Source organism: Eubalaena glacialis, chromosome 2 (assembly GCF_028564815.1).
Source record: "Eubalaena glacialis isolate mEubGla1 chromosome 2, mEubGla1.1.hap2.+ XY, whole genome shotgun sequence".
In the NCBI taxonomy this organism is placed as follows: Eukaryota; Metazoa; Chordata; class Mammalia; order Artiodactyla; family Balaenidae; genus Eubalaena; species Eubalaena glacialis.
In genome coordinates, this window is record NC_083717.1 from 39,964,089 (window position 1) to 39,984,954 (window position 20,866).

Sequence of the window (20,866 nt, forward strand, 5' to 3'; positions counted from 1 at the left end):
TCTCTTTTAGGATTAATTTTTATAAGATGACAGTGGATCCAATTTGCTGTGGCATGGATGAATAATTAACCTCTGGTATTTTCTGAAAATCAGACACCACTCATTGGTGTTCCATCAAAAGAAGTGCCGGTCTTGCCATTAATTCTGGTGATGATTCTCATTTTCAGGAACCACGCGATAGGTAGCTGATGGGATCTTTTCCCCTGTCGAAGTGGTTTACATACAAAAATAATTCAAGAAGTGCTGTCATTCTTTGTGCTTTGTAGGTCACTCAAATGAAAATTTAAGGACCAATGAAGCAATCCATATTTGTCAGGGAAAGAGCAGCCCCTGATGTTAAGAAGTCCTCGGGAGGATAGGTTGAACTCCGAGTGACTGAAATAACTTACTCCAGTATGCTTTGAATACCGATGGCTCGCGTCTGCTGTGTGGAATGTAGATACACCTCCACACAGTCACGTGCTTATGACTGTAGCACCACCCACAAATTCACACCTATACCTGCAAAGACTCCCAGAACTGGGACGTGGTGTGGTGAAGAGAAAAGCGCGTGGACCTTAGAGTTAAGCAAACCTGGCTCCAATTCCAGCCCACCAGCTGATTGTCTAGAGCTAATCTCTTTCCTTCTCTGGGTCTCAGTTTCTCCATCTGAAAAATGGGGATATTATATCAACCTTTCCCAGTTTCAGTCAAGATTAAATGAGATCCCTTAACAAAAAAAGTGCATAGCATACAGCAGGGCTTCAATAAAGGCCAATTTCTTTTCTTTTTTCCTTTGCCCTCACAATCTACCAGCTGCTTGGGGAAATTTGGTCCCCACCTACCCACCCAAAGTCCCCAGAAGTTCTGCGTGTCAGAAACTTCACAGTCATGTGGTAAAGACCCAATGCAGTGACTAGAGAAGATGCAGGGAGCAAGGGGCCTTCCTTGGCTCTTCCCATCCCCTTAAGCAGACACATCTACTTCTCGGCAAAAAGCAATCACATCCCTCTTATCCCCAAAGGGAACCTGACTTCTGAGACCTTTTTAGGTATTGGTTATCAGGGTAATAATAATAATAGCTTCCATCTCTTGTGTTTTTACTATGTGCCAAGCATCACGTTAAGTGCTTTATGTGCTTTCTTTCCACAGGCCTATCTGTGGTGCAGGAACGGGCAGCCTCAGTACAAGGAGACCCCGGCCTGGAGAAGTGAAGTTCCTTATTCAGAGCTATGCAGCTAAGAAGAACTGGGGTCAGGATGTGAGCCCCAAACAAAACCTTCACTCTTAATCAAGGGTCCCAGTAAAACGTAAGTCCATCCACTTTTTCATTGGTGTAGCATGTATTATCTTACATTTATTGTCAATATTGCACTGGCATCGATAATGTGCATTTTAAAATTTCAGACTCTAGCATAAATCACACAGGTATTAGATAATGTTTGTCTCCCTCTCTCCCACTTGTTAAAATATATGTTTATAAATTATAGATAAGTGCTGCTCAAAGTGTGGTCTCAGCTTCATTGGGGATCCTGTTAGAAATGCATATTCTCAGGCTCCACCCCAGCCCTGCTGAATCAGACCAGGATGCACCCAGAGATCTGTGTTTTAACAAGTCTCCAGGTGATTTGGAAGTGCGAGACGCACTGGTATGGATATTTCTTTGAGCCACTAGGTATACAGCCATGCAGGAAAAAGGAGAATTTAAACCCATCTTCCTCTGATTGGCCCAATCAGCTCTGGGAGTTTCCTGCATTGTGTTGAAGACCTTGCGAAGCTCCTGTTTTGTGAGGACCCAGGACAGACCTGTTATTTTGCTGAGAGCTGATAAATGGAGAGTGAACCATCCGTTTCTTCTTTGACCAGGATGCTTCTCGTACCCCTTTCATCCAGCAACAATGGCAGCAAGCATGGCCACACTCTGAAAGATTTAAATACTCAATTAATCAATGGAATATTCCATTAGTGGGATAATCAGTTGCCATTGCCCTGATCTATAGTTACATCTCAGCTGGGCCTCACAAATTGATTCCTGATGAAGTTCTAATTGACTGGACCATCTGATAAAGGGCCAGTTGGAGTTTATTGAAATACCGGTGAGCAGTCCCTGGGGCCGGGGCCTTCCTTAGGGGAAGGCCGGGGGAGGGAAGAGGGGCAGAGGAACATAATTTATGCCCAGTTCTCACTACATCTTCTCTCCAATACGATGTTTATGAGTCCCAGGTGAGGGATGTGCACTCACAGCTGGAGTACAGGGATGAGACAGCCTCTCTGAGCCCATCCTCTGATCTGGGCGGCAGGTGGCCAGAAAGGGATTTGCCCAGCAACCCTTGGGGCAATGGTTTTCAAACTCGCGTGTGCTTGAGAATGACTCAAAGAACTTCTTAGAATGTAGAGTCCAGGTCCTAGTCTCAGGCCTCAGGTCTGGGGCAAGGACCTAGGAATCTGCATTTTGATCAGTTTCCCATTGATTCTGATACAGTGGTCTCCAGGCCTCCCTTTGAGAAATTCTGCCTTAGGAGCTGGTGGCTCAGAAACAGACTGTGTCTCCAGGGCTCTGCTTCCCCAGGGGGATTCGGGTTTCTTAGGCTTTTTGTGTGGGAACAAATGTGTATGTGTACTGTCAAAGGCTCCCAACCTCTTCATTGCCTAGCGCCCCTTTCATTATTTTTTTCACTTATTTTGACTGATTTTTCCTTTCAAATAATCTGCCACCCTACTGCTAATGGATTTGCCTTCACATTTTTATTACTCAAAGACACAAAGTATGTAAAACAGTATAGTATCACCTTTATTTGTTTCATTCACTAATTCACTGGCTTATTCTCAGACATCTTTTAAGGATTATGTGGCAGGCATTGAGGATATCTTTTTTAAAAACATGAAGTCAGGCAAATATATGGTTCCCAATTGCAAGGAGCTCATACTCCTTTGGGGAGACAGGCAGGAAAATGAAATGCAGCATTAGAGGTAAGTATAGGACCCTGCTATGGGACTGCAGGTCATTTAGTAGGTTTTGTTGTAGGAAAAAAAAATATGATACCCATTAGGTTTTCTGGAAATTTGAAAACAATTCCCAGATCTCTGTATCTATCTTTGAGAATTCCCTCAGCCCAGAAAGTCCTGGTGATGTTAAAGCCTTGTCAGCTAAAGATGCCCCTGGGTGGTCCATGAGTGTGCATGGGGATGGCTTTTCTTGGTTCTTCCTGGGGGGACCTGAAGGCACTGGGTGGTCTTAGGAGGCTATATTTTGACATAAGTGGTCCAAAGTTCTATGTATCTAAAAAGGAGCTTGGATTTGTCCCTATTAAGAAGGGAAAATCACTGTAGAATTTCATGCTGGGGAGAGCCATGATTAGATTTCAGATTTCCTCCATTTTCGATTTCTTCTTTGCCTTCTCTCCTCCTGCTCCTCTTTCTCTCCCCCTCTCTTCCTTCTCTCTAAATACACTGTTCTGTATATATGCAGCTTGAATTTGTGTTTAGATAGAAATGTTCAATGTCCTCTCTGTGAAAATACATTCTGTTATTTTGGATGATGTGGGACAGAGTTTGGAGACTCAGAATGTCTTAATCTGGCCTGGGGCTATTGAATGTTTTAATTCCTTTAGACACAGCCCTGCCCCAAAGTGCCACAGGAGGTTTTTGGCAGACGGAACCTTTAGTGTGGTTTAACATTCTGGTTCCATTTCCTTTGTCATGATGTTCTGCTTCTGACAGAAACCGCCAACTAGGTCAGAGAATGTTCCCGGCCACGCCGTCACTCATCTACGATTTATTAAGTGGCTCCGATGTATGAGGGTGATGTGACTGTCCTTAGGATGTGGTCTTGGCCTTCAGAGGTCCGTAGTCTAAGACAGAGGCCCCCGGCTGGGTGTGGATTCCGCTGGTGGGCACTGGGGATAACTTAAGGTAGGATATGAACTGGCGTTGAAGAGCTGAATCACACGGTGGGAAAGAGTGTTCTTTTTTGGACTCTTTTACAATCCTTATGATTATTTTAAGGTGAAAGTCTCAGTGTGGCATCGGTGTACTTTTAACACTTCCCCAATACTTGCTAATCTCCCTTTTAAACAGAGAAAAAAATAGCACGTCTCAGGCTCAGAGCCTAAGACAGGCTGCAGATTCCAGCTGGACTTAAATAAAATTGTTAGGTCCTAATTGTATTTATCTTCTGTTTGTGGCAAGTGTGATGGCTACTTTCATGTGTCAACTTGACTGGACCACAGGGTGCCCAGACATTTGGTCAAACATTATTCTGAGTGTGTCCAGATGAGACTAACATTTGAATCAGTAGACTCAGGAAAGCAGATTGCCCTCCCTTCCATGGGTGGGCCCCATCCAATCAGTTGAAGACATGAATAGAACAAAAAGGCTGACCCTCCCTCAGGTAAGAGGGAATTCCCACCTGCCTGACTGCCTTGAGCTAGGACATTAGTTTTTTTCTGCCTTTGGACTTGAACTGAAACATCTGTTCTTCTGGGGTCTCGAGGCTGCTGGCCTTTGGACTGGAACTTACACCATTGTCTCTCCTTGTTTTCCAGCTTATCAACTATAGATCCTGGGACTTAGCTTCTATAATTGTGTGAGCCAATTTCTTACACTCAAGTGCTCGCTCTCTCTCTCTCTCTCTCTCTCTCTCTCTCTCTCTCTATATATATATATATATATACAATTGGTTCTGCTTCTCTTGAGAACCCTGACTAATACGGAAAGTAATACTAGTATTCCATTTAAGAAGCTACATAAAGTGTCCTTATTCAATACATTTATTTAAATAAAAAAGGAGTCCATTTAAGGAAAGATATGACATAAATGACAATGGAGGTCACATATGGATTTGGCAAAAATGGTGAAAAGGGTTTGGGAAATGCAGAAGTTAGGACAGAGATGCAAGAGCCACAGACCTAAGCAGGAATGAGGAAGGTTCAAGAAGAGAGGCTGAAGTCCTGGCCACTTGTCCCCCCGCCATCTGGGAATAGGGAGGGAGGTACAGATGACAGGCAGTGGTGCTGGGCTCTGTGTCTAGAGCATTGGACAAGTGAGTTGTGTGGGGGGTGTTAGGGTCTTCTAACTGCTGTTCCAATCAATCTCAAATCTCAGCAGCTTACCCAGTCAAAGGTCATTTCTTGCTCACTCACATTAGCTCCTGTAAAGGGCACTTGAGGAGGAGGAGATGATTCTGTTCTGAGCCCTTATTCAAGGGCCAGACTTTGCTCAACAGGGGTTCCATGGAGCGGCACCGTCCTAGAGCTTTCTGTGATGATGAACATGTTCTGTAGCCGCACTTTGATGTTGGAGGACTTGACATGTGGTCAGTGCAACTGAAGAACTGAATTTTAAATTTTCTTTCGTTTTAAGTAATTTAAATTTAAGTAACTACATGTGGCTAGCTGCTACCATATTGGATAGTGCAGTCTGGAGCCTCATCCTTATTTGCAATCATCCAGGGGGAGAGAGAGAGAGGGAGAGATTGCAGAAGAAGTTTTATGGGCTGGGCTTGGAGGCCAAGTACAGAAGTTCGTCACTTTCTCCCACATTCCTCTGGCCAGAATGCAGTCATTTGGCTGCCCTTTATTCCTCAGAAGGAAGTCTAGGTGTGTGCCAGGAGGAAGGGGGAGTGGGTTTGGTGAGAATCTAGCCAGTCTGCCACTATGGATTTGACAGAAGAGAGTGATGTACCTGGAAACACGCAGTCTTGGGGCAGGCACTGGGCAGTGACATAGTCACGGGGCATCAGACAGGTTGGGTCCCTGGTGGCAGAGTTCTCATCCTGTGACTGCGGTTCAGGGTTGGGACTGTAGTCTCTGGGTAGAAGGAAGCCAAACCATGGAGGACGTGGAGAACTGAGCCTACAGGTACGTTTGAGACTTGAAAAAGGATAGGTTTCAGGGTCAAGGCAGAAGCTGACCAGAACAGAGGCAAGGATTGGAGTGGGCCCTTGGCAAGCTGACCCACCCCTGGTTCACTGCCTATAGGAGGGCTGCCGTAGGCTCCTTATATTTCCTTCCCTTCTGTTGTCGCTTAGAGGTGGGGAAGGGCGGGGAGGGCAGGAGGGGCCCAGGGGTTCTAGCAGTGGCGAGGGGCACAGTGGGAGGTGCTGTGAGGGGTCAGGCTGCTTACCTCAGAGTGAGCCAAGGAGGGGAGAATACACCACTTATTCAGCAAACATGTGGAAGACATATCACGGGGCAGGCAGAGGGCAGGAGATCTTGATGCACTAGTTTCAATGGTGAAACGTTTTGATGCACTGCAAAACCAAACTTTTATACTCCCAGCTATTTTCCAACTAAGAAATGTACACATCAGATATCTGCACCTCATCTCCCAACCTCACCCCCTGGTCAACCCTCACCCCTAGGGGGAGTATCAGGGATGGGATGGGAATTAAGATAAGCTGGGACTCTGGGGTTCTAAGCACAGACATGGCTGAGCCAGATCAGTTGCATTGCAAAGCCTGCGTCAGATTGGCCATGTGAAAATGTCTTGCTTTTCCCAGGTGCTAAGTGTGGGCAGTTTTGTGGAGGAGGTGACACCTGAGCTGGGCTTTGAAGACCAAGTGGGATTTGACAGGTAGAGATGGAGGGGAGGACACTCTAAGCTGAGGATTTGAATGAGCAGACTCACAGGAAGGAGGAGTGTGGGTGTGTGAGCAAGAGATGGGGAGTAGACCAGTTGGCCAGAGGGTGTGTGGGTTCTGAGAAAGATCCAGCTGGAAAGATTTGCTGGGACCAGATTCAGAAAGGTCTTGAATGCCTGGCTAAAGGCACCACCTTTATTCTGGGGGCCATGGAGGGCCACTGAAGGGTTTTGAACAAGGCACTGGTGTAACCAACCTGGGCTGGACCAGCGGGGAGAGATGAATGGTGTGAGATGTGATAGGAGGCTGTTGCAGTGGTCTGGAGAGAGGCCTGGACACCAGTGTGCTGGCCTAGGCAATGGAGAAGTGTGTGTGTGTGTGTGTGTGTGTGTGTGTGTGTGTGTGTGTGTGTGTATAGGGGAAACGGGGAGAGGGGTTAGTCATTCAAGGCCCTAATGCAGGATTTGCTTTGACATCTCAACAAATATGCCTTTATGCCCATTCTGTGCTTGCTTGGCCGTCCCTGGCTCTTGGGTATGTGGACGGGTCAAGAGAGTGGAGATTGTCACATAGTGCTATCCTTCTTCTATAAGAAAAACTCAAGGAATGTGCTGCTTGCTTAGGGGGAAAAAGGTGGGTCCCGGTGATTTCTTGTAAAAGAGCCACCTCAACCTGAGAGAGAGAGGCTGGTACTGGGATGAAAGTCCCATGATTCTGTGTCTTGGGGGATTAAGAAAGGGCAAGGATGGAAAGTACTTTCTCAGCGTGGGTCCCCATGGAGATGAGAAGCAGTTGGATGGAGAGGCTGGGAGGGAAACGGAGCAGCAGCCCTGAGCCAGGTGAAAGCACCGTGGTGAGCAGGTGAAATCCTCCCGGCTGCCTTGATGCCTGAAATGGCAGCAGAAACATGGTAGAACTGGGTGTTTTGCATCACATTACTGGACTGCCTGTGCAGGAAGCTGTGCTTTTGAAAGGAGAAATTTGGTGGTTAAATTTGAATCTATGACAGCAACCTGATTCTTTTTACCAAGGCCAGCTGGGGACTCGGGGAGAGTGACTTTCTTTGCCACCAAAGACTTTCAGTGTGGAAACCCAATTTCACTCCAGCAGGAATAACAGCCGTTCCGTATAGGATCAAGAAGGCAACAATTTCCTCATTGTGTGTGTTTCTGTAACGGCTGGGAGAAGCCCACATTCCCGCCTTAGATAATTGCCCAATTAGAGAGATTTCAAAGAGGGGAAAGTCTTCAAGGTGCTTGGTTTGCGGGGCCTTTTTGATTCCGTTTTTCTCTTCTTTTTTTTTTTCACTGTGGTTTTAATCCCAAATGGAACTGGCACGAAGAGGCAGTGTGTTATCCAGGCAAAGTTTATCTCCTGCTCATTACAGCACAGGGAGAAGCGGTTCCTTTCCTTCTCCAGCGTGAGTGGGTTATAAATGCACCGGTTGGGCTGGAGCCACCCAAGCACCTACTCCCAGATTTGCAGAAAAATCCTGGACCAGTGATCAGCAATGCAAATAATTTTACCTCCAGCTTCTGCAGCATTCTCCCCGCCTCTGGACCCACAGTGATAAGTCCAGACCTCAGGGCAAGTTCCCATAAACGTCCCAGTGCCTCTTGCTAGGCCTTCTTCAGCCTTCCGCTCCCACCTCTCAAGGACTGACCAGTCAGAAATCTGTGACTCATCGTCATCCACAGACGGGTCCCTGGAACCCGAGCTCTGCTCTGTGACTTTGAGAAATTTGCTTAGCTTTTCTAAACTTCAGTTTCCTCACCTGTAAAATGGGGGTCTTTAACAAAAATCCAGTTCCTGGGGCTGCTGTGAAAACCAAATTGGTCCTGGGGTGGGGTGGGGGGCGGGCAATGACCTTGAAAGTTGGACTTTGGTGAGGCTGGAACCTCCTGCAGAGTGACCTTGATGGAACGAGGCAGACACAGCCTGGGATGGCTCTTGTCTGTAGCGCCTATGAGCTGTGGGACTTGGAACAAGTGATCTCAGCTGCAGGAACTTACTTTTCTTCCTCTAAATAATGGGAGTAATAATAGTACCTAAGGCGTAGGGAGGTGGGAACATTGAATGAAGCAGGTAATGAGCAAGAGCAAGGGGAGGGAACACAGGGAGCTTAGCACGTGCGAGGTGCGTTTCCATCACTTCCCATATGTGGCCAGTTGACCAGGCAGACATCCAACCTGTATTATGCACCTGTGGCACACCTGGCGCCATGCCAGGCCATCGGGACCGACTGGGAACATGGTGATGTGGTCTCTGCCCTCCCATGTTACAGTCCAGGCGGGGAAACAGGGTGATGGGACGCATCCATGAGGAGTGCTGTAGTGGGGAGCATGGGCGCTGCGAGAATGCAGAAAGGGGACTCACTGTATCCGAGACACACTCAGCCCAGAAGAGAGGTTAGAAGGATGGAGTCTTTCTGGGAGCAGCTGCCATCTACCTATAGGGTCTGGGGTCCTGCGCAAGGGGAGCTGGCCAGCGAGGGTGAAATGGGGCTGCCTTTTGAGTGCGATCTGAACTGAGAGACAGGAGCACCTGAAATGCCAGAATCTGACGCCAGGAGTGCATCTTGGAGGCCTCAGTTTTCTTGGCTCAGGGGGTCTTGTAAGGAGCTGCTAGTTGCCCAAGCCTTGCCGGTCCCAGGGAAGAGTGGGTACAAGAGCACCCCCAACCCCCCTGGCTGGTGGGCTGCATCTCTCCTGTTAGCCTTGGGCAGGCGTTTTGTAGCGGACATCTCTTCCCATTAAGTTTTCCCTCCCAGACCTGCATTCCTGAGCAGCTCAGCATATGGGCGGAATCCGCAGGAGGCGGAGGGAATGGGGAGGGGTGTCCAGCCCCAAGCATGTCGCAGATGCGCACGGAGAGCTGGGGAGGATTAGAGCGAATCATTAATTGCCATTAATATGCTGGGGCTTGACAGCCCCGGGTTTATTTTTACACCGAAGCCCAGACGTGCCTTGCACATGTCCCTGGGTTCTGGGCTCTGGGAGAGAAGGGAAAACTGGTTGTACTTATCATCTGCCAGGCTCTCCGGGATTGGACAGCCTGCTTTCAGCTTGGCTCCCTGGTCTGGAAGAAACCATGGCTTCCTAGGGTCCCCTGCCTTCCTTCCCTCCTTGGCTGTCTCCCCTCCCCAGAGAGACTTCCTGCCAAAGAGGACCTAGATCTCCAGAGCTCATGGACTTGTCTGCCAAGACCTTAGGGAGGGGGAGGGAGCCGTTCAGAGAGAAGATGAATGACCTCACAGGGAATAGCATTCAAAAGGTTAAACTGCCACCAAGAAATGCATTGTTTCAGAAAGAAAATGCTGTACAGCAAGACTTCTAGAGATGCTAACGTCTCTATGGGCAAATGGAACTCTACGTTGCCTTTCCTTGCAAATAGTTATTGAGAATCCATGTTTGACTCCAAATTTGATCTGGTAGCCCTTATGAAAAGCAGATAGTTCTAGTGCAAGGAGCTGGTGGTGTCACTGCAGAGACACTCTGTGAGCCCATACTGTCCTGCGGGGCTAGAGGCCCCACAGGGGGTCACCGTGGGGTCCAGGAAGCCGTGAGAAGCAGTGTTGAGCCTTTACTCTGTGCCAGCGCTGAGCTGGGCCCGAGAGCTAGTCACCCTCAGCAAAGTGAGATGTGAAATGTTCCATCAACAGAGAGCAGTGGGGGCTACTCTCCCAAGTGGTAGGGGACCTGCCGTCTCTCCCCTTTCAATCCTTCTGCCAGCTTTCCTTCCAGCGCTGTTGTCCTTTCCCCTTTGTCAGTGTTTGGGAGAACTTCATCAGTTTCTTGTATTAGTTTCCTATGGCTGCTGTAACACATCACCACAAGTATTATCCTACAGCTCTGTGGGCTAGAAGTCCAACTCAGATCTCACTGGGCTGAAATCCAGGTGCCAGCAGGGCTGCATTCCTTTCTGGAAGCCCTAAGCGTGAGTCTGTTTCCTTACCTTCTCCAGTTCCTAAAGACTGCTGCTTTCCTTGGCTTGTGGCTCCTTCCTGCATCTCCAGAGCCAGCAACACTGCCTCTCTGTGCCTTTCTTCCATAGTCACAGCTCCCTCTGACTCTACTCTCCTGCCTCCCTCCTCCCCATTTAAGGACCTGTGTGATTATACCGGGCCCACCCAGATAATCCAGCATTGTCTCCCTATTTTAGGGTTAGCTGACTAGCAACCTTAATTCTATTTGCAATCTTAATTCCCATTGCCATGTAACTTAGTATACTCACAGGTTCTGGGTTTAGGGCATGGCTATCTTTGGGAGGCCGTTATTTGCCTACTACAGTGGTGTATCGATAACCATCACTTGGCAGCATTGCTAGCCCCTCCTCCGTGCACACGTGTGTGTGGATGCAGAGGTCCTGGCACCGTTAGGGCAGAGCTGGAAGAGCACAGTCATGACCTGGAGAGGGAGCCCTGCACTGGGCAGGGTTGAGAGCTGGTGCCCTCTGAGACCCCTCCAGCTCTAAAGGCTATGATTTGATGACCCTTTGTTGTGGACTGAATTGTGTCTCCCCCAGATTCCTGTGTTGAAGCCCTAACTCTCAGTGTGATGGTATTTGGAGATGGGGCCTTTCAAGAGATAGTTAAGGCTAAATGAGGTCATAAGGGTGGGGCCCTAATCCAATAGGACTGGTGTTCTCATAAGAAGAGGAAGAGACCCCAGGGATGTTCATGCACTGAAAGAAAGGTTATGTGAGGACACAGCAAGAAGGTGGCCATCTGCAAGCCAAGGAGAGAGGGCTCAGGAGAAACCAAACCTGCTGACACCTCAATCTCAGACTTCCAGCCTCAAGAACAGTGAGAAATACATTTCTGTTACTGCAGCCACCCAGTCTGTGGTACTTTGTTATGGTAGCCCTAGGAACCAAGGCACCCTGACCAGAACAATGTTCATCTTAGTCGACATCGCCATCTCGCCTGTCTCAGTGCCCAAGGAAAAGGTTTCTCACTGGCGTGCAATCTAATGGCTCCCCGCCCCCTCCCTTCAATCTGTGTTCTTGCAACTTCCTTCCTCCAAAGGTGATTCTTTGGAACAAACATCACTTTCTCTGCCTGCATTCCTGTGGGTTATTTTCTGGATTCTGGAAGGGTTACTGTGACCCATTTGAGGCTAGCCTTGGTGAAATCAAGAACTACGCATATCTGGGAGTATCCTGGACATGGTTTATAGTGGGAAGAGTCAAGAGACCATCGTGAAGGTCACTTAAAACACTTACGACACAAATTTACTTTGGATCTCACTTTTCTTACCTTGAAGCAGAGGTAAGATTAGATCAGGGATGGCAAAGATCAGGGATGACCAGATCTAATCAATGCTGAGTGACTGTGTGGGACTAGTAGGAAAGAATCCTGTAACCAATTAGCCACGTCTGCCAAGGGGTGCTGGAGGAGAGAAAGGTAGTCTGCACGTCAGGGCTGCCATCCCAGAATCAGATGAGTTTTAAGGTCTCCTCTAGCCCCAAGTTTCTAAGACCCTTGTTAATCAGAGGTTCATGCAGACCTAGGATACAAATGTTCCCTGATATTGTGCCTGCAGTCATGTCCCCATCCTGCTGCCTTGGACCACCCAGGCCCTTACACTACTGCCACTGTTGCCCTTTCATTGGCTCTCTTTCCCTGCTGGCACCTTCACCAGGTCCCAGGGATGCCCACTGCAAATGTCCCTCTCACTGCTAATTAAGGAATTTCTACTGAGCCCTATTGTTTAGCAACTCACATTGCTCTTCATCCCACAGTCCCAGGTTCCCACTGGAATCCAACTCTGATTTCATTAAGATTTGCTCTGTTGCCGATGGCCATCAGCTGAAGATCAACGTTTGGGCTGGAACACTGCAGAACCCCTTTGAAGTTTATCTTCACCACAAATCCAGTCAGGGAATGCGGGGGTTGGATTTTTTTTCTCTTTTTTAAAAGGAAAGAGTGATATGTGTATACGTGTGGTTTTTTTCCAAAGAAAGCATTTCAGATGCTCATTAGGCAAAAATATCTATTTTACATACACTGTAATTGTTCTACCTAGGATGAAATATGTTATTTTTCTTAACTAAAGCTACAGGCAGTTTATTAGCAGAGCTAATTAACCCACAATCAGCAACTGGCTCACCTCTAATCACAACCTGCTTGCATTCTTTGCAGGCAACGTGGTGGTGCTACGGCACTTATATTTATAAATATGTGCAATGCAATATGAACTATATTCATGCAGATGGCATCCATTTTTTTAGCCACAAAATCTGACCTACCTAAAACAGATGGAAAGAGGACTGGACTGCAGGTCTGAGGCTGGAGGCTGAGGCCCCTCATCTCGTTAGCCAGAGTCCTTCTTTTTTTAACCTTTCAGCCTATTAGGTTCCTTTTCCTCTTAACAAGTATTCCTGGGTGAAGGGTTGTCTTGTTCATAGCCTGTTGCAAGCTGGCTGTCTCCTTGTGGGTGGGTGTCAGCCTCTTCCATGGCTCCCTCATTTTCTACTGCAGGGAATGAATGGAGGCATCCTGGCCAGGGGAGTTTGTTGGAAGAATGTGGACAGGTCAGCTGGGGCTTGACCAAAGGTCAAGCCTGATGGAATTCCTCCAAGCTTCCAAGGAACACAGCAGGCTAGGCAGAAGTGTCCCATTGGTGGCACATATGAGATTAGAGTTTGATGGTATATCTGCCAGAGACCCCGGAATGCTCAGGTCATGACTTGACAACTATCCTTTTATAAGATTTCAAGGTAATGGATGGGAGTGAAGAACTAAAGGGAGAGAAGAACCACTTTACTGATGCTGGGCTGATGCCGGGCTCTATGGTAAAGAATGCCTTAAAGCCCAAATGCCCATCTTAGGTGTTTACTACCTGTGGCCAGCTGAACAGAGACAGGCAGTGGAGAGAGGGACAGCCAGGGCCCAAGAGGGGCCCCTGCATAGACCGGAGGGAAGAGAGACCTGAGTGTAGACTCACAACCTCTAAAAACAGTGACCCAATGCACGTGGCCCAGTTGATGCTCTACGCCTGGACCAAGCAGATACAGATCTCTTTCTGGGGGTGGGGTGGTTGAGAGGCAAGCAGGAAGGGAAATGCTGAGGGAGTCTAATCCCTCCATAAATTATGACTCATTTGAAGAGAAAAGGGAATGAAGGAAGGAAGGAAAGAAGGAAGGAGAGGGGAGGGAGAGAGAGAGAGGAAAGAAAGAAGAAAGTGATATTCAGAATCTACAGCATGTCAGGCAATATGTCAAACACTTCTACATTCACTATGTCACTTACTTCCTCAACCTTTTGAGTAGAACATACTACCTACATTTTATGGAAGTGGAATTAAGATAGAAGAATCTTAAAAAAGAAAAATCAACCTTTGGACTTGGGTTCATCCAGAACTCTGTCTACTTCTCATTTTTCATGTGTCCACTTAGGTGGGACATGTTCGTTTTATTATCATGTTGGATAATAAAACCACAAGGTTCTCAGTACACGTCTAATCCAGACTCTCGTTTTTCACATCAGTGGGGCAAAACTTACCCGTCAATTCAATCTGGGGAGTGTCAAGGTCTCACAGAATTTTTAGTTATATCACACCTGGCTCTTGCATGACCAGGCGATTTCACCTAAGTTAAAAGGGAATGTCAGGTATTGCATTGATTTTCTAATAGACAAGTATGGACATACTCGGTCAGTTTGGCTTTAACTTCCTGGCTAAGCCAAGGGGTGTCCTGTAGGGACAGGAGATAGGGCATGGGGGTTTTGCTAGCCTTGCATAGTGGAGAGAGACTTTGGTAGAATGGAATGGGAACATTCCGTAGAATGTTTGTGCCAGGGTTTCCTGTTGTTCCCCTGTGGGCCAGGGTCGGGCAGGTGGGAGAACTGACTCTCTGGCATAGTGTCCATCCCCCTTCCCTGGCCTTTTATTCTGAGAACTGAGACTGGAAGCAGCTGGGCTCCAAGGGTGAATGCGGGCAGTGCATGGGGCCAGAGCAGGAGTCTCAGAAAACTGTCCAAGGGGATGCTGTGTTAGGGCTAATGAAGCATCTACAAAGTGCTGGGGGCCTGAGACAAGGAGTGGTTCCAAGCTGCAGTAATAACTCACATAGAATCCAGAACAACTGGAGCAAGAAGCAGTGACTCAGAATGGATGATCTGGAAAAGTTTCACAAGTGAGATCCAGCATCCTCTGATGGAGTTTCTGTATGAGTGTGTCCGTGGGTACACCTGGTTTGCTTTTTTTTTGTGGGAGTCTTAGGAACAAAAGCTCAATTCTTTTTAAGGCCACATGAATTCACTCAGATAAGGTTTATTTTCTGAGACTGGGGCAAGGCATCACAGTCACCCTGATGATACCTGCTTTAAATCAGCATCCTCCAAACTTAAGAGGTTGGTTGGAAATGGGAGGAGAGAGAAGCAAATCAATAGGTAGCTAAATTGTTCTTTGGGTCCTGGGACTACCTTCCTCTATTTGGGGAGGGAGGGTGGTTCTCTGGGTGGAGTCAGCATCTGATTCCTTGTTGTTTATCGGAAAAGGATTTTAAGAGGGAGGCTTACCAGCTGTATGAGGAAACAGCAGCTCAGTTCCAGGAGTATTAATTCAGGTCTGCTGGAATTTTAGGGTGCTGGACCTATATTTAGAAATAGATATTCTCTTCTCTGAAGTTCACCTTCCCCAGGTGTGAAATAAGGCAGGTGAGTTGGCCATCCTAGTAAGAACTGAAGCTCCGCAGTTAGTAGGTATGCCCACAGAAGATCTCAAAAGCTGTGTTGCATGGTTGAACCTTAAAAACATGCTCAGTGAAATAAACCAGCCACAAAAGGACAGATATCCCATGATTCCACTCATATGAGGTACCTAAAATCGTCAAATTCATAGAGACAGAAAGTAGAATGGTGGTTGCCAGGGACTGGGGAGTAATTGTTTAATGGGCAAAGATGTTCACTTGGGAAGATGAAGAAAGTTCCAGAGATGGATGGTGGTGATGGTTGCACAGCAATGTGAATGTACTTCATGCCACCGAACTGTAAACGTAAAAATGGATAAAACGGTAAATTTTATGTTGTATATGTTTTACCACACACACAAAGATGAGCTGCTTACAGTGGGGCCACAAGGTCAAGAGACCCAATTTGCAGAACTGAGACACGTTTGTGATTAGATGCATAGGTCAACCCCTGTCCTAGACAAGGCTAATCATGGCCTAAAAGTCACTTAAATTTGAAAAATAGTGGTGAAATCTTTTTCTCTAAAAAACCAAAACTTTCTTACAGTCCCATTACATTAAACAAGGAACAGGGTGGTCACAGCTTAGTAGGGTGAGTCACCATGCACAAAAGTCACAGTTGCACAGAGCAGGATGGGATCAGCATTTTGTGCTCTAGGGGAGTGTACCAAAGGGGAGAGGCCACCGCTGTCATGTGAGGCTGAACCCCAAACACTCAGAGAGTCCCATGTTGGAAGGGGACATACAAGAGGCTTGCGTCTGTAACCCTTGGCGTGCAGCCTGGGCTTCCATCAAGTGCGTCTCTCAGGCGACAAGGAGGCAAGACAAGGTGACAAAGATGCAGTGAAACCCCCCTCATGGCCCAGTCTGCTGGCCCCTTTGGCCTCCCATAGGATGCCCTGTGGAATCAGCTCCAGAAATACTCTGGGAAACCTTTCATCTGGCTAATGGCCTTTCTGCTTCCCTAGTAAGGTACCTGGTTGGCATCAGCTAGAGATGACACCCTATTTGGTCCTCTTTATTGGAGTATCTGGGTGAATCAAGACCCTTTGTGTTGCAAGTGACAGAAACTAAACCCACAGTGGCTTAAACCCAAAAAAGATGTATCGGCTTGCATAACTGAAATGTCAGGTACAGCTGGCTCCAGGGGTTCAAATAATGCCATGAACTCACTCTCTCTCTCTCTCTCTCTCTTTTTCTCTCTCACTCTATGATTTCTTTTCCATTTGTCTACTTATCTCTCATTCAGGCCCTCTCCATATGGTGGACCTTTGGTAGCAATAGGCTTATGTCATGCTTTTGGCAAGTTTGTTTTTCTCAACAGGATTTACTCTCAGGCCCATCCATGGAGCTATTGGCATGGGCAGGGGGATGGAATACTCTGATTGGCCAGGCCTGGGCCACTTGCTCACCTCTGAAGCTAGAGGTTGGGGCCGGCATCTACCCCCCTCCCACCCCCCACCCCAATTGTGGGCTGAGTGTAGGGGAGGACTTGTCCCTGAAGGAGAAGGGAGCGCCATTACCAGAGCAGGGGGTGGAATCGGACCAGGCAGTGACAACAGACGCACCTTTCGAAGCCCATTCATGATGTGTGTGAGGTGGGCAAGAGAGCTACCCTAGGCGTAGGATTTCTCCCGCACGGCCCTACCCCAGGCAGTGTCTCTCCCGGTTTCTGCACCTCATTTTAGCTTTTCTCCTCGACTCCTGCTCTCTCTCTGGCCCTGGGGTTGGTGACCCCATTTCAGATCGTCTGGTTTGGTCTGGTCTGTAGTCAACCTCCCTCCAGACAGGCCCCCAATGCCTGCCCTCTGCATCCAGGGCTGTGCCCCAGCCCAGGCCACTTGACCCAGGAGGGCAGTCCAGCACAGGGCCACAGGGATGGCGCCCTAGTTTGGGGGAATTCACCCTTTGGAGACTTCAGGCTCACCTCCCTTGCCCTGCCAAGACTCAGAGCCTTAAACTTTCTTTCCCCCTTCCAAGTTATTTTCTTCACTTGTCAGGTCCCTGTTGTGATGTATGGCATTTGTTGTTGGGGGGTGTTGGTTTGTTATTTTCACTCTGCTCTGTGCACTGACACTTCCCAGAGGTGCGGGCACATTCTAAAATAATGATCTCTCTGTGGTCAGGAGAGCCTGACCCCTCTGCAGGGGTTGTAACAGCTCTGGTCTGGGGGAGGGGCCAGGGGTTTCACTTGGGCTCCAATATGGGAGGGGCTGGGATAGAAGAGCATGTACAGTTCGGGTGCAGAGAGCCTGGGCTGGAAGGTGGAGGGGAGGGGGAAAGGAGTGTAACAGGTCTCGGTGCTGGGTCTTAGAGATGCTGGTCTGTGGGGACAGTACCCGGTCCTCCTCAGGTGAGCTCAGGGTCATCGAGGGCATCAGGTCCTGAGGAAACCTGATGTCTCAGCTCACCAGCTGGTCCCGAATAGCAAGGCTGATTGACCAAGGAGGGTCTGGGTGGGGAGAATGGGGTGGCGGGCCAGGAGCTGGAGTCCCAGGTCATGAGTGCTCACAGGTGAGCCCCCATCTTGCCAGTCTCAGGGTTCAGGGGATCATTCTATGATTCAAAGGTGGCCCAATGTCTGTGCTGGTGGCATCTGCTCTCCCAGATCCAGTTCTTGTTGCGAGCAGTTTCCTGACCCCAAGGGGTCCCGTGTCCTCGTGTTCTTACCTCAGGCATTTCCACGGCTACTGGCGAAGGGCCTTTCTCCATTCTGGGCCATGTGCATGCCATTCTGGACAGAGGAGGCCCTGGGACTCTTTAAAGACACCCCCCGTTCCTCCTCCCTCCTGCCAGCTCCCCACAAGGCCTCCCTTCCCTGGCTGGTTCTGGCCATGACAATTCACTCTGTTTATAACTCAGTGGTATCTTGTTTAACATGCTACAAATCCCAAGTTTAAGATGAGGCTTCTTGGATTATGAAGAAAGATAGCAGAGTGTCAGGATGAGGATGGACGTGAGCTCTGGAGTGAGATGGACATGGATGCAAGTCCTGGCTCCACTCCAAGCTGAGTGGCCTGGTCTAAGTTATTCAGCTTCTGCAAGCCTTAGTTTCTTCATCAGCACATTGTGATGACAGAACTGTCTTCCTTTGAGGGCTGTTGGGAGGATTAAATAAAGCAAACATTTATTCCCTCAATAAGTATTTACTAAGTGCCTAGTATGTGTCAGACACTGTTCTAGCTCTTTGAGACACTGAAAAAATAACAGGTCTAGTGGCTGTAATGCATGTAATGGACATGAACAAACTTGCAGACCAGCAGATCCTCGATGAAAGAAAGAGGGGCACCATGATCCCACCACACAGCAGGCCATTGCTTTTGGAAGGGTTTCCATTGTTGTGAAAGCTGTTGGAGACCCTGATGCATTCCTGCCCAGAGGCTTAATGGGACAGGCTTACCCCTAGGCGTGGGACAGAGTCTGCAGCCCTCCCACTCCAGTGTGCAGACAGCCCTGGCTCCCCAGGACTCCCTGAGCCCATGTCCCACAAGCCTTTGGGGTCTTGTTCTTCAAACCAAAGCCAGGTGAAGATGACAGTGAGTAATCCATCAGCTCATGGCTGGGCAGCCTGCTTCTCTCCCAAGGAATGGGCTACGGTTGACTCCTGCAGCTTGACGCTTTGGTGCAGCGCACACACACACACACCCTATTTCCCACACTCAGGCCTACGCTTCTGTAGTATGGTCATCTCTGTGGATGTAGCACTGACCATGACCTCACAGCTCAGCCAAGGATGGCCAGCTCAGGTACTCCTTGGGGGAAGCCGGGAGGCAGGGAGGGGGACGCTGAGAGGGAAGTGGATGGGAGGGGCCTCCAAATTCAGAGAGAAGGAGAACCAGTTGACTAGCGATTGAAGATTCCTTTTGGGTTCAAAGCAATGGAGCAGGGCCTGGGAGGCTGCCTCCACCTTGGGGCTCCTACAGGTGGCAGGCTTACACCTACTCCTTACCCAGATCGTCCCCACCTCTAAGGCCTTACTTTAGAGGCAGAGTCTCAGGACCTGCCCTCCCCCGCTTCCCACCAGGAAGGGAACAGAGGTGCTAAGGGGTGAAGGAGAAATGGAGGATGTGTGTTGCCAGCAGGGCAGCTTGGCAGGGAGGGCACTGCCCCCCTGGGACCGGATTTTCCTGTTCTTTTTACGTGCCTCCCTAGGAGGCAAGGGGCAGCCCTCTGACCCAGGAGCACTGAGCTCCTCCCACAGAGATCAGGCCTCTCCCCTGCCCTGGCTTGTTTCCCTGCCATGGTCAGAAATTCAATTTGCAAAGATTTTCTCTGGTCTGGGCTATGACTCCTTTGCCTTGTCTCTGTGGCTACTGCTGAAACCGGCCCCTCCCTTTCCTGTCTCCTTTCAGATTTCTTGGATGAAATTGAATCTCTTTAAGCTTTTCACCCCAATGCAGCTCAGAGCGGTGGGGCCAGTGAGCATTTTCTTCAGCAAACTGTCTTCCTCATCTGATGAGCAGTGTCTATTAAACCCTCAGATCTGGTGTGTGTGTGGGTGTGCCCGTGTGCGCCTGTGTGATGAGGTATATGAAGGGTAGGAATGAATTGAAGGAAGGAGCACAGCTCTCTTAACAGAGGTGAATATGATGCCCCCAAAGACAGCTGCTTCCCCTCCAGGACTGGCCAGGGCAGGATAGAGCAGCAGGTTCTGCTGTGGTCATCTGCGTGGGCTGCCCTTTCCCCCAGAGATTGATGGAGGCAGGCACAGGAAGTTTCCATCCTCGGAAGACCAGGAACAGATATTTCTAGGCAAAACTCAGGCTTGAAATGTAAAATCTCTCTCCACTTCTCTCCTTCTCTCTTTTTATCCCTCAGAGGTTGCTGATGGGGTATTTCTAATGTCTGTGCCATTGGTGTCTTTTTGGGTCCCATGGCCATGAGCATCTTACGTGCAGGACCCCACATGCAGTTTGTTGCATTAGGCTCCCAATAGGACCCTTCTCCTCTTCTCTTTCATCTTCCAATCCTCCAACCACCCAGGATTTCTACAACCTGCCACCTTCTTGCTCACCTGTGCCTTTACTCACTCTACCCTCCCGCCTCCCCTGTCCTTCCTGCATATCTGAGTCCTCTCCTCATTCAAGATGCTGGTAAAGTTGTGCCCTCTCCATGAAGTCTCTGTGGACCACCATCTCCATCAAGGTCTCTACTAGTAATTTGCCTCAAGTCTGCAACCTTGAGTTGTCAGATGGGACAGCATGGACTTTGGTGCATTACCACTTACTTACCATGTGATGTAGAGCCAGTTTTGTTTTTTGTTGTTAAGTTGTCTGAGCCTCAGCTTTCTCATCTGGAAAAGGGAAATAAAAGTACTTACCTCATAGAATTATTGTAGGAAATCCATGAAATAATATACGTGACGATCCTAGAACAGAGAGTGGCACATAGTAGGGGCTCAGTTACTAGAGGTTCCTTTCCCCTCATGGATATGTATCATTTCTCCAATGAGATTGTAAAGTTCTAGAGAGAAGCCACTGGATCCTATTTTATCTTCGGGTTTCCAGTGCCTAGCACAAAACTTACTACAGAGTAAGTGCTATGGACTGAATGTTTGTGTCCACCCCAAATTGTATGTTGAAATCCCCAACGTGATGGAATTAGGAGGTGAGGCCT

The 20,866-nt window shown here is 48.5% G+C and overlaps 1 long non-coding RNA gene across 1 annotated transcript in view; it reads left to right on the forward strand.

Moving 5' to 3' along the window:
• LOC133084967 (uncharacterized) overlaps positions 1–1,196 on the forward strand; it is a 43,296-nt gene extending 42,100 nt beyond the window's left edge. Inside the window, exon 3 of the long non-coding RNA XR_009699498.1 lies at positions 1,132–1,196. This is a non-coding gene — a long non-coding RNA (uncharacterized LOC133084967). The remainder of the gene's footprint in view (positions 1–1,131) is intronic.
• The last annotated feature ends 19,670 nt before the right edge of the window (positions 1,197–20,866 follow it).